Source organism: Amblyomma maculatum, chromosome 8 (assembly GCF_055883805.1).
Source record: "Amblyomma maculatum isolate TAMU_Amacu chromosome 8, ASM5588380v1, whole genome shotgun sequence".
In the NCBI taxonomy this organism is placed as follows: domain Eukaryota; kingdom Metazoa; phylum Arthropoda; class Arachnida; order Ixodida; family Ixodidae; genus Amblyomma; species Amblyomma maculatum.
This window is the reverse complement of record NC_139351.1, coordinates 77,313,409-77,325,371: the sequence shown is the minus strand read 5'-3', so window position 1 is coordinate 77,325,371 and position 11,963 is coordinate 77,313,409. Positions and strand designations below refer to the sequence as shown.

Below are 11,963 nucleotides of genomic sequence, written 5' to 3'. Positions count from 1 at the left end.
AAAAACAACAACTACAGTCTTAAAGGTTTCGCGGCATTACTCCCCCCTTAAAAAAAACATCGTCTCGATGTTCAAAAACAAAGCAACTTAAACATAAACGCTGCGAGTTTTAAACACCACAGATTCTTTAACGCGCGTAATATGGCTTCAGTCGTGCAACATGTACAATTTCTGGGCGTGAGCGTCGCCGTTGTGATGCTGACGTTCCGTCGGGAATGACTTCATAGTCCAGTGGTCCGACACGGCGAAGGATTTTGTATGGCCCAAAGTATCGACGCAACAATTTTTCACATAATCCGCGACGGCGAATTGGTGTCCAAACCCACACTTGGTCTCCTGGATTGTACTCTGCGTGGCGTCGTCGTAAATTATATCGTCGGCAGTCGGTGCGCTGTTGGTATTTAATACGCAGCCGTGCGAGTCGTCGGGCTTCCTCTGCACGCTACAGGTAGGCGGCGACGTCAAGGTTGTCTTCGCTGGTTACATGTGGCAGCATTGCGTCGAGCGTCGTCGTGGGCTCCCTGCCGTACACAAGCTTAAACGGGGTCGCTCTGGTCGTCTCCTGGACTGCCGTGTTATACGCGAAGATCACGTACGGCAAGATGGCGACCCAGGTCTTGTGTTCAGCGTCGACGTACATAGCGATCATGTCCGCGATCGTTTTGTTCAGGCGCTCCGTAAGGCCATTGGTCTGGTGATGGTACGCAGTTGTTCGTCGATGGCTTGTGTGACTGTATTCCAGGATGGCTTGCGTCAACTCTGCCGTAAACGCCGTTCCCCTGTCCGTGATGAGCACTTCTGGGGCGCCGTGTCGCAACCGAATTTGTTCGCCAAAAAATTTGGCGACTTCTGCCGCGGTACCATTTGGTAGTGCTCTTGCTTCGGCGTAGCGGGTAAGGTAGTCAGTGGCCACGATGATCCACTTGTTACCACTAGACGAAGATGGAAAGGGGCCGAGGAGATTCATCCCAATTTGTTGAAAGGGCAGGATTGGGGACGGAATCGGGTTTAATAGTCCTGCTGGTCTGATCGGCGGCGTCTTGCGTCGTTGGCACTCACGACACATCTTCACGCAGTGGGCAACTTCGGCAGGCAGTCGCGGCCAGTAATACTTTTCCTGGATTCGACGCAACGTGCGCGCAAATTCGAGGTGGCCTGCTGATGGGCTCATCGTGCAACGCCTGCAGAATTTCTTGCCGAAGGGTTTTAGGCACTACGAGAAGCTGCGCGGTTTTGTTGGGTGCGAAGTTCTTCACGAGAAGGCCATTGCTTAACTTGAAGGATGATAAATGTTGCCTGAACACACCAGGAAGGGAAGCGGTCTTTCCTTCCAAGTAATCGGCTAGCGCTTTCAGCTCAGGGTCTGATCGCTGTTGTTCTGCGAAACTGTTGGCGCTTACACACTAAACAATTTCTCATCCTTAAGGGTGGAAACTGGCTTGTCCCCAGACGCTCACCCTTTCTTGCCTAAAGGGTGCAACCAATAGGGTGCAAAGAATAGGGTGCAGATACCGCACCCTTAAAAAAGGGTGCCCAGCTTAAAATTTTATAGGGTGCGATGATTGCACCCTTGTCTAAGGGTGCAGTTTTTCCTTCGCACCCTAACCAAATGGGTGCTAAAAGGGTGCTCCACATAGATTCAATCTGAAGTAGAAGCCTGGGTTGATGCGTGGCGGGAAATGTGTACACAAATATAGAATTCTGTTGGCCCATATTCTTAGTTTGCATTGTTTTCGCCCTAAACTTATTGGTAAAAACACAAAATCTGCTCGTCTATGCAGACTGGCAACCGAACACACATCTCTGCAATGCTTTATACAGTGCAGGAGAAAGTGAAAATGACATTTCGGACAGGTCATTGATGCATTAAAGCTTTGAATATCAGTTTTCATGCACCCGTGATCTGTCCGAAGTGTCATTTTCACTTTTCCCTGCACTGGTTAAGGCACTGCAGAGAAGTCTGCTCGGTTGCTAGTCAGCATTGACGAGGAGTTCCTGTGTTTCTATCAATAAGTTGAGGGCAAAAACAATGCAACTAAAAATATGTGGCCACAGAATTCAATATTTGTGCATGCATTTCTTGCCACAGAATCCCAGGCTTCTGCTTCAGGGCGAGTCTATGAAGAGCATCCTATAAGCATCTAACAAATACTTTCCATGTTTAGGTATATGTAATTTCAATGAGGCACAATGACGTGTATACAGCTCAATTTGAAGGTCTATCTGTGCATGTCATGGAGATGCTTGGCAACTGTTCAGACAACCATGCTGAGCAAAAACATACAAAAAATAGGGCATGGCGATTCCTGAAACAGTAATGGGAAAAAGTGTGTGCAGCAAAGTTACTCAGAGGCAGCTTTACAATCATATACAAGTGACACCTACAGTTTTGGTAGCAAAGTTTATTCACACTATCAGCGAGTTATCTGGCTGGTTTATAGGGTTGGACAACTCAAAATTACTTAGGCTGGAGGAATGTCTACAATTTATTACAGTGCATATCACAATGTTATGACATGACAGAGTAAAAATATTGCATCACTCATTTAGTGAATGGCACCCTCTCCTACAGGAATGGCTAAGAAATGTGTACATATACAAAAAAGGCAAGTATATTTATGACAAGACAGCAGAACATGCAACTCCCTGCACATGAAAATTAAGATACTTTAGGTGACTGTTCAAGAACTTCGTAGCCACCACTCTAGGTGCAATAAATGCATAATAAAGAAGAGGCGCTCTAGAACATGTGTAAAATAGCTTGCAGTCATACTGGATGTTGGCGGACAAAACAGCTGCCGGTCACTCCAGCCCACTTGTCGCAGAGAACAGCTTTTCACGGTCCACCTTGATGCACAGCAGGTCGACATCTTCAATATTTTCTCCAGAGTATATGCTGACAGGAGTAGCTGGAACACGAGTCCTGCAGTGGCAATAAAATATTGCATTGGGTGCCGATTGCTGAAGAGGTATTCCTTCAACGAAAGGTAAAAGTGTCCCGGAAGACACACTCGAGTGAAGACGACACAGAACACACACTGTCCTGTGTGTCCGCGTGTCCTGTGTTGTCTTCGCTCGGGTGTGTGTCTTCTTGTGCGCTTTTACCTTTCGTCAAGTTGCAATGCACCATCTAACCCATCTTCAAGATTTGTTAAAGTATTCCTTCAAACTCACTTTTTTTGATAGCTACTTAAATGCTACAAATTACCTCACTATAATGCAAAGAACGTTAGCAATAACAATACAAATGGCTTCTTTGATATTTATGCACATAAAAGTTGCTTAAGCCAAATGTAAAATTTTGGGCAAAAGTCAGCAAACCTACAATGTCTAAACTGGCAGCTTTCGTATTTTTGTAATTATTCCAAACTTACTCACGTCAATATGTTTGTAATTTAAATTAAACACTGATGAAAAGTAACATGACACAATTTCCTTGCCAACTGTAATCTGCAAGTTATTTAGAGATGTCATTAAAAATGCATTATGAAACAGAAAAAAGTTGCATTAGTGCAGGTGGAATGCTGACAATAAGTATGTGGGTGAAGACTGCACATTTCAAAACTTAGCCTTTTGTTGAAAGCAGCATTTCAGTTTTTTTTTTTCATGTTGTATGATTGGGAAACCGCTCTACCTGCAGATACAGTGTGCCACCCGCTCTTGCTTACAGTTCTAGGGCTCTTTGATGCTTCTGTTGCTCTTTACCATCATAGCTCTAAAGGAATTATTTTCTTCTGCACAATACAATTTGACATGCTATATGGTAAAGCTTATAACAAATCCTGAAGACAGTAAGCTACGGAATCAAAATGACGTTCAGCAGCTATCCAATAATATGTTTTTAGGCCTTTAGATCACCTTTTATTTATGGTTTTACTTGGCATGTAGATTAACAGGACTACTGTTAGTCTTGCAGATTATAGACTCCCTTTTGGGCAGTAGAGGCCCATAGAACTGTGGCCATTACCTGCACATATACATACTACTTGTTGTAAGATGATCCAGGGTAGAACAAGAGCAAGGTGGCTACATAGCATGAAAGAGAATTGAAGGGTAGCAGAAAAGCTTCAGTCTACAAGCCAAGTCAAAAGTTTGAAAAGGCACTTGTCTATCTGGACACCATGAGCATCACTGGCAGGGAAGAACCTTTTACTTCCCAAGAAGAAAACTGAGAAAGGGAGGAAGGGGAGGGAAAGAGGGGCAGAGCAAGAAGCGAAATTATGTTCGCCTGGGTATTAACTTCTATGATTTTGGTCTGGGTGGTCTAGCACCAGAAAAACAAAATAAAAAGATGGCAGTAGCAGGGAAAACTACAGTATGGGGTAGATAAGTCAGCATCTAAAGCAGGTTCAATGCTGGCGCATGTTGTTTTGAAAGGAACAGGCAATACAGATGCAGTTATATAGTTGTTAAGAGCTATTTGGAATTGGTTAAGTACTAGCATAGGCTAAGAATGCCATGCAAAACATAAATGAAATGCTGTGGAGAAAGGGCAACTGAAAAAATAAATTTGAGTAAACTATACCTGCCAAAAAAGGCATTACCAGACGAAAAAGATTCAAGGGGTAACCAATGTCACCAGTGATAAAGAGGAAATGTTTACTAAACACGTTGAGCCTATGCTAGTGGAGGTACACTTGCTATAAATAAATTGCCCCATTCATGGTGCATGTGACTGCCTTGCAAACTACTTATGGTGCGGGGGGATTGTATTTAAGGGATTAAAATGTTCCTTTTGAGGTATTTATTTTGCACTGCTCTAAATTCATGGATTAGAAATGGCTCCCTATAGTCGCTTTTGTAGAATTAAAGCTGACTTGAGATAAATACCCTAATTTAATCAAAATTATGACTAATCTCACTTAAAGGCTGAAGACTGCAATCAGGAATGTTTTGCTTGTGCCTGCCCGATGACTATTTAATGTTATGCTCATTCATTGCCCTGTCTCTAATTTTTGTTTACAGCAGGAGCATTCTAGCCAGTAGGTAATGAATACTTTTTCTAATGCATGACTCCACGTGTTTACCCAAGGTTCTGTCTTTTTATATTTTTGCTTCTTGATAACGTTTGATAATTTTTCACTAGTCACATGCGACATATAATTCTTTTTTTATCACTACATTCCTGAACATCTAACGCTGGTATATAATTTGCCACCTCCAGAATGTTTTTCAAAAGTACTCTGCTACTGCTGCTGTAGCCCAGCTCAGAGGAAGCTATTTAAACAATAACATTCTCTTAACCCTTAGCTCTATTCACCTTCCGTCCTCTGCTTTCTTTTTTTGAAACAAAAGCATATGCAAGCTCCACAACCGATGACCACACTGCCAAGATGGGGACAAGTACTTTTTTTTAAATGCTGGCTACCGGACTGAGGCTCACCCTCAACTCTTTCTTAGTATTCCTGGAAACAATGTGTACAGATACAGCAAATACAAAGGAGAATCATTATTTTATCTTCTTTTAGGGTCCTCTAGTTGAGTAGTAATAAAAAAGAAAAAGAGAGGTAACTTTTAAGAGTGGCAGTAGTCTTAGAGTTTAGATACTGCAGGATACTGCAGTGTTGCCACTAAAACTCTTTCTGCACATTACCCTGGCCTAGTTCACTATTTCTAAAAAAATTGGAAGTTCTAGACTTGTTTGTTCTTTCTCCATATCATCTTGCATTCGGCATATATTTGAAATTACCAAAAAACAGACAACTGTTACTTGAATTTAAAAAACTACAGCATCTTACTTTTCTTTAAACTGACATAAAAACAATCCTAAGTACTTTAAAAATATCAAGTACAGAAATGTGTTCGGCTATGTAAGCTAAAGATATAAAAATAAATATAAAACTAAATGCATATTGTCTCTGTAGATGTGCTTATGGCTTGTTCTTAAGAAGTAGGAGTCAAAAGTTCAATTTATTAATTGCTGAATTTAGTTACATTTTATCTTATGCAATATCCAAAGCCTTCTCAATGCTTATAAAGTCCCTTTCTGCTTGTTGGCAGTGTTGATGATTGCTTGAAGTGGATTAAATTCGCTATTGCTTAAAATTTCATGGGAGAACGCCAGGACTGTTTAACTTGTTTCTATATGGTTTTTTTTTTCAAGGTGCTCCCAATTTTGCGTAAAATTAAGCAAATAAGCAAAGAATCTGAATAATAAACAGAAAACGATTTTAACGCTAACGACATAGCACATCATGCCCGTATTTAAGTTTGAAAATGGACTTTTTTGTAGTGCGCTGTTTCTGGAGTAATTGTTGCGATCTTTTACTAACTCAAGTGCAACAGAAAAGCAGGTTTTTAATCATTCTCATAGAGGTAAAGGCTGCATAGATTCAGTGGGTAAAAAGGGATGGATGACAAAATTTCTTTACGCTAGCAGCAGGTCTCCAAAGTTGCAACTTTCTGAAAGGGCAAAAATGGCATTTTCCACCTGTTTTCCACAGGTATTCAATTTGCCCAGCCTTTTTTAGTGCGCCAGCACAAAATGGCCAACAGCCAAATGTATCTTCAATAGAGCAGGAAATAAGAGTGAGTTAAGTGAAGATTTTGTACTCTGTAAGTTCCAACTACAATAAAACTTTTCAGATAAATTTGACGGAATGCAGGCAGGCTGCTATGTGTGGTCTATGGTTTAGTTCCACGTCTCCTGATAGGCCATGTAGGTGTATGAATTACGCTAATCAGCAACAAATGTCAATGGTAAAGAAGGTGATACATCAAAATTAAGAATTGTTTACCAGTCTCGTAACTAACCTGAGTTGAAAACGTGACTGCATGACTCCATTCTCTCTAGTTGCACATCCCAAGCAGTTGCAGGCGGGTGATGGCTTGCATAAATATGCCAGAGCTCAGAGGGTGTGCAGCAGGGCAGTCGACAGGCAAGAAATGGTCTGAAGCTGGATCCACAGAATGCACTGCAGCTTGAGCCACCTTGTCCTTGTCAGTGATGAGTGGTGACATAGAAGAGGGTTCCAAAGTAGCTGCAGGTAAAGTAGACAAGCCTGTATTACAAAAGACTGATCAGTAGTAATAATAGCATTGGCATGCCCTAAATTGCAATCAGATTTGGCAAAAAAGTATTCTGAAACGTGTAAAAGTAAGTTACATATTCAGTTATATAACCACTCACAAAAATATACTCCACAGCGTGCAGAGAGAAACTGGAGCACATTATGCAAATGTTGATGCCCCATTCTGCAGAATATTCCTCCCTTTGCTGAAATATTACAAGCGATAGCTTTTTGATTCCCAGAAAAAAAAAATCAGAAATAGTATTTGCCACAAATTCTGCTAACTTTTAGCAGGCGCTTTGAAGCTACATGAGTGCCAGTACAACACAGGCATTGCCAGAGTTCTAACACATGCAGATCTTTGTATACTGGACCACAGAAGGAATGAAAAAAAAAAGCCTATTCAAGCCTATTATTTGGTGTTTAAGAAAGTTGTTTTTAAATATTTTGGCAGAAACTGTGGAAGGAAACCAATTGATGAGATGTCATCCATTAAGTTCAAAAAAACAATAATGACAGCGCAAAATTCAATTGTGAATATGAAACCTTACTTTCGGTACAAAAAAAAATGGAGATGTGAATCTCGAACAGTATGAATGGGATCTAAATAAAATCTAGCAAAGGCCACTTATCAATGGGGCTTGGTATACTTCCTTTAAGAATACGGTGCGTACTTATTATAAAAAATCGTTCTTTATTGCAAGGCATACTATCACACGAAAGAAAGAAAAGAGAATGCGAGCCATAAAACCAAGGAGGTTAAGTTTTCCAAATTTACGGACTAAACAAGAATGAAAAAAATCTAGAGAATATGCATTCCTTTTTTTCTGCTTCTAGAGCGGTTTGTCAATCTTAATCACAATTTGCTCGCAAGACTCATAAAGCGATGTTTTACTTACTACGAAATCCATAGCATGTGTCGTGCAAGAACAGCTCCAGGAAGAGGCCAATTTGAAGCCATGACTGCGATCGATCGGCCTGTGCCCAAAGCAAGCACAGTACGAAAACAAAACAAAAAGAAAATGCTGATTCAAAACCAAACGCAGAAACTGGAAACAAAGAAACTAGCTGGCCTACATTATGCCTCTTGTAACAGGCAAATAGAACTGCTCCAAATAGTAGATTTAAGGAAAAGAGCAAAGGAAGTGAACATTTGGTCAGAACAAAAAACATAGCAACACTGTAACAGCAACTTACTGCACGCTTTCTGGCCTAGAATCCAAGCTGTTAGCTTCTACTTGAATGCAGAAGCATCACCTGCAAATATCCATTCATTGTAATGCCCACTACCGACAACACAAAATATAAAGGACTGTAGGAAGCAAGTGTAAAAACCATAAGAAAAGCATCACAACCCAAAAGCAAGACTTTACACTCCAGGCAAGTGGATACAAGACCCTCACGATAAAAACAGCTTATGATGCGATTTTGGAATTGGTTTATTGATTCCTCGTACAAGCGAGAGGAGGCAGGGACTAAAGGCTATGTGAAAGCCTGACAGAGGTCCCTGCCTCCCCCCCCCCCCCCCACAGAAATTAAATATGTAAATCCTGATGGGGAAAAATAACATTGGTTGGGCATAGTAGCCACTCAAAATGGTGCTTTGTAAATTATGCGGTTTAACGTCCCGCAGAGGCAAATGGGATATGATCATACAGGATGGCTAAAGAATATTTTTAGACCTCAGTAAATTCGCTACGCGCACTCACAAGGCACCATACCCCCCATGCGCTTCTCAATTTCACCTCTATCTAACATGCTACCTAGGGATGATCAGCGGAGAGGAAAAGCCGCGATAACGGATGGGAAAGTGGTTTGAGTTCCTACGTCCGCAAAGTGCTAGCGTTATCTCGAAAGTCAGCTAAACATTTTATGTACAAACATACTGTGTTTCCTTTACTTTGCCCCATAACGTGAACTAGCACGAATAGAAACGAGTTTCGAGGCCGAGAGACTTTGACAAATCAGTGCTCATCACCCAACTTCCAAGAAAATTTCGTTTCGAGAATCTCCTGCGCGTAAAGCAAGGAAGCCCAGTACGCTTATATTTTTTTTTTTTTTGTAAGGAAGGAGTCCCATTTCCTTGCGGCAAATCTGCGAACATAACCGCCGCGACATCCAACTTCATGAGCGATAACATTTTTGAAGTCAGCTGAAATCAAGCGCGTTCCGTTCCCGCCCGTTCTGTCACGTTCCAAAACAAACGACAAACAGTGCAGCAATGCGGTAGGCCATTGTTACTGTTCCCGCACTGCCCGCCTCGGAATGTGATTGAATATGCTTACCTTTACAGACGAATGCATGAGCCGTGCACAAAGCTGTTCGCCTTCGCACCACCGATGCCGAACCAACAACTGTGAGTTCAGTTGGTCACGGAGAAAAACATTTCCACGCCTTCTTCCTTCAAACTACGCTTGAGCAAAACAAAGAGCACGAACACTGAAAACTAACCGGCACGACAAATGCCCGTTTGCCCGAAACATCACCTACCGACGGCACTTCACAGGCGTACACACTTCTGCAACAATTATGCACGCGAAACGCAGCACATTTCACGACGGTTCGCAATCGATGCTGCAGATTAACGGTCGTCGAAACGTGGTCACACCAGCAGCGTGCAAGCGGCCATGTTGGCGAGAGGAAGGTAGCCTGGGTAACTACCGGCGGCCGCCTGGTGGTGAAATGGTAAAAGCATAGTTCGTTTCTGTTTCAGTTTCGTTACAAAAAATGAAACTTGAGTGTGTTCTGTTTTTTAGTGTTATTTCTAGTGCCGTATTTTGGCATAAAGGCATAATAACGCCAGCAGAAATCAGTGCAATACCCAGAAAATTGCCAGTTGGGGGCAATGTGAAATAACGACCTGCTGCTTGCTTTGCAGTGAGTTTGAAAAGTGCACGTGCCAGTTCAGATGACATCATTAATACGATTATCTTTTTCCGGTGATGGATTAGCGAAGCCGAACAAAGTGCACATGAAATTTTGTTGTGGAAAATCAGTAGTTTTGAAAAAGAGGCAACTGTCTGAAATATATAATCGGCAGCACAGTAAATGAAGCCGCAGAATTGGAACCCGAGTAGGAAGTCCGTTGTCGAGGTATTGTGCGCAGCAGTGTCTCGCTATGCGTGCAGGTAATACGGTGCTGAACAAAGCTGCCTGGTAGATGTGCCGACAAAGATTAGAAGACGCAGATAACTCTCTCTTTCTTTTTATAATCAGTACAATTTTTCATGCACTATCTAAACCAGTACTGATTGTATTTTGCTGATGCAAAAGTCATGTGAATGATATGTGCATGCTAACTGCAATGCATTTAAAAAAAAATTGAACTAAACAACTTTCCTAACTGATTAAATATCTATACAAACGTTCAATATTTTCTGTGGTTACCGTCGCTCAATTCCACTTTATTTTTTCGTGATACATATTAAGAACGGCGCTTTGTGACGTGTACACCATTCGAATATATTATTATTTTTTATTTTATTATTATTTATTGATACTGTCAGCCGTAAGGCCGTTACAGGGTGAATACAAATACATGTAATTAATTGCAGCACGCATTTGTTGCCGCACCCTTTCAGCGCCGTCGTTTGCACCCTTTTGGTAAAGGCCCGTTCTGCACCCTTAACATAGGGCGCATCGGCCGATATAAGGTGCAATTTTGTAGCGCACCCTTTTTCTCACCTTTAAAGGTGAGATACTGCCAAATAGGGTGTTTCAAGGGTGCGCTATTGGGTGCAAATACGCGGCGCACCCTTTTTTCCACCCTTAAGGGTGAGAAGTTGTTTAGTGTGTACCGGTCCCAAAAAGGCGTCGTCGTCATCGTCCTTCAGGGGAGCATCCACGGGAGCGCGGGATAAGCAGTCTGCGTCGGAATGCTTCCGGCCCGACTTATAGACTACAGTCATGTCAAATTCTTGAAGTCGTAGGCTCCATCTGGCAAGGCGGCCGGAAGGATCTTTCAAATTAGCCAGCCAGCAGAGTGCGTGATGGTCGCTTACCACCATGAATGGTCGGCCGTATAGGTATGGACGAAACTTAGAAGTGGCCCAGATGATTGCAAGGCACTCCTTCTCGGTCGTCGAGTAATTGACTTCGGCTTTTGTGAGGGACCTGCCAGCGTAGGCGATTACTTTCTCCTGTCCGGCACTCTTCTGGACGAGAACGGCTCCTAGGCCCACACTGCTCGCGTCGGTGTGAATTTCGGTCTCAGCGTTTTCATCAAAGTGGCCAAGTACAGAAGGGCATTGCAGGCGGCGCTTAAGTTCGTCGAAGGCTTCTTCTTGCGGCGCTTCCCATTTAAAAGGTACGTCCGCCTTTGTAAGCTGCGTCAACGGTTCGGCGATCCGCGAAAAGTTTTTGACAAATCGTCGATAATAAGCGCACAGCCCAAGGAATCGGCGCACAGCTTTCTTGTCGGCAGGCGGTGGGAATTGTGCGATTGCAGCTGTTTTCTCCGGGTCTGGGCGAATACCGTCCTTGCTAACGATGTGACCTAGGAACCGGAGTTCTTCGTAGGCGAAGTGACACTTCTCTGCTTTTAGCGTTAGTCCCGATGACTTGATGGCTTCCAGCACTGTCTGTAGTCGTTTTAGGTGGTCTTCAACGTTTGACGAGAAGACAACAACGTCGTCCAAATATACCAAACAAATTTGCCACTTCAAGCCTGCTAGGACTGTGTCCATTACTCGTTGAAACGTGGCTGGTGCGGGGCATAAAGGCCGTCCAGTGTGATGAATGCGGTCTTCTCGCGATCTCTTTCGTCGACCTCAATTTGCCAATATCCGCTCTTCAGGTCCATCGACGAGAAGTACCTTGCATTGCAGAGCCGGTCGAGAGTGTCGTCGATGCGGGGAAGTGGGTAGACATCCTTTATCGTTATGCAATTCAAGCGGCGGTAATCAAAGCAGAAGCGAAGTGTGCTGTCTTTCTTCTTGACCAAAACGACTGGTG

General features: G+C 42.8%; 1 long non-coding RNA gene across 1 annotated transcript; it reads right to left on the bottom strand.

Moving 5' to 3' along the window:
* Positions 1-2,405: 2,405 nt before the first annotated feature.
* LOC146181568 (uncharacterized) lies at positions 2,406-9,364 on the bottom strand. The gene is made up of 5 exons (XR_014700004.1): positions 9,296-9,364; positions 8,208-8,267; positions 7,910-7,988; positions 6,754-6,980; positions 2,406-2,923 (listed from the first exon to the last, which is right to left on the bottom strand). It is a non-coding gene; the product is annotated as an uncharacterized LOC146181568 (long non-coding RNA).
* Between the last annotated feature and the right edge of the window lie 2,599 nt (positions 9,365-11,963).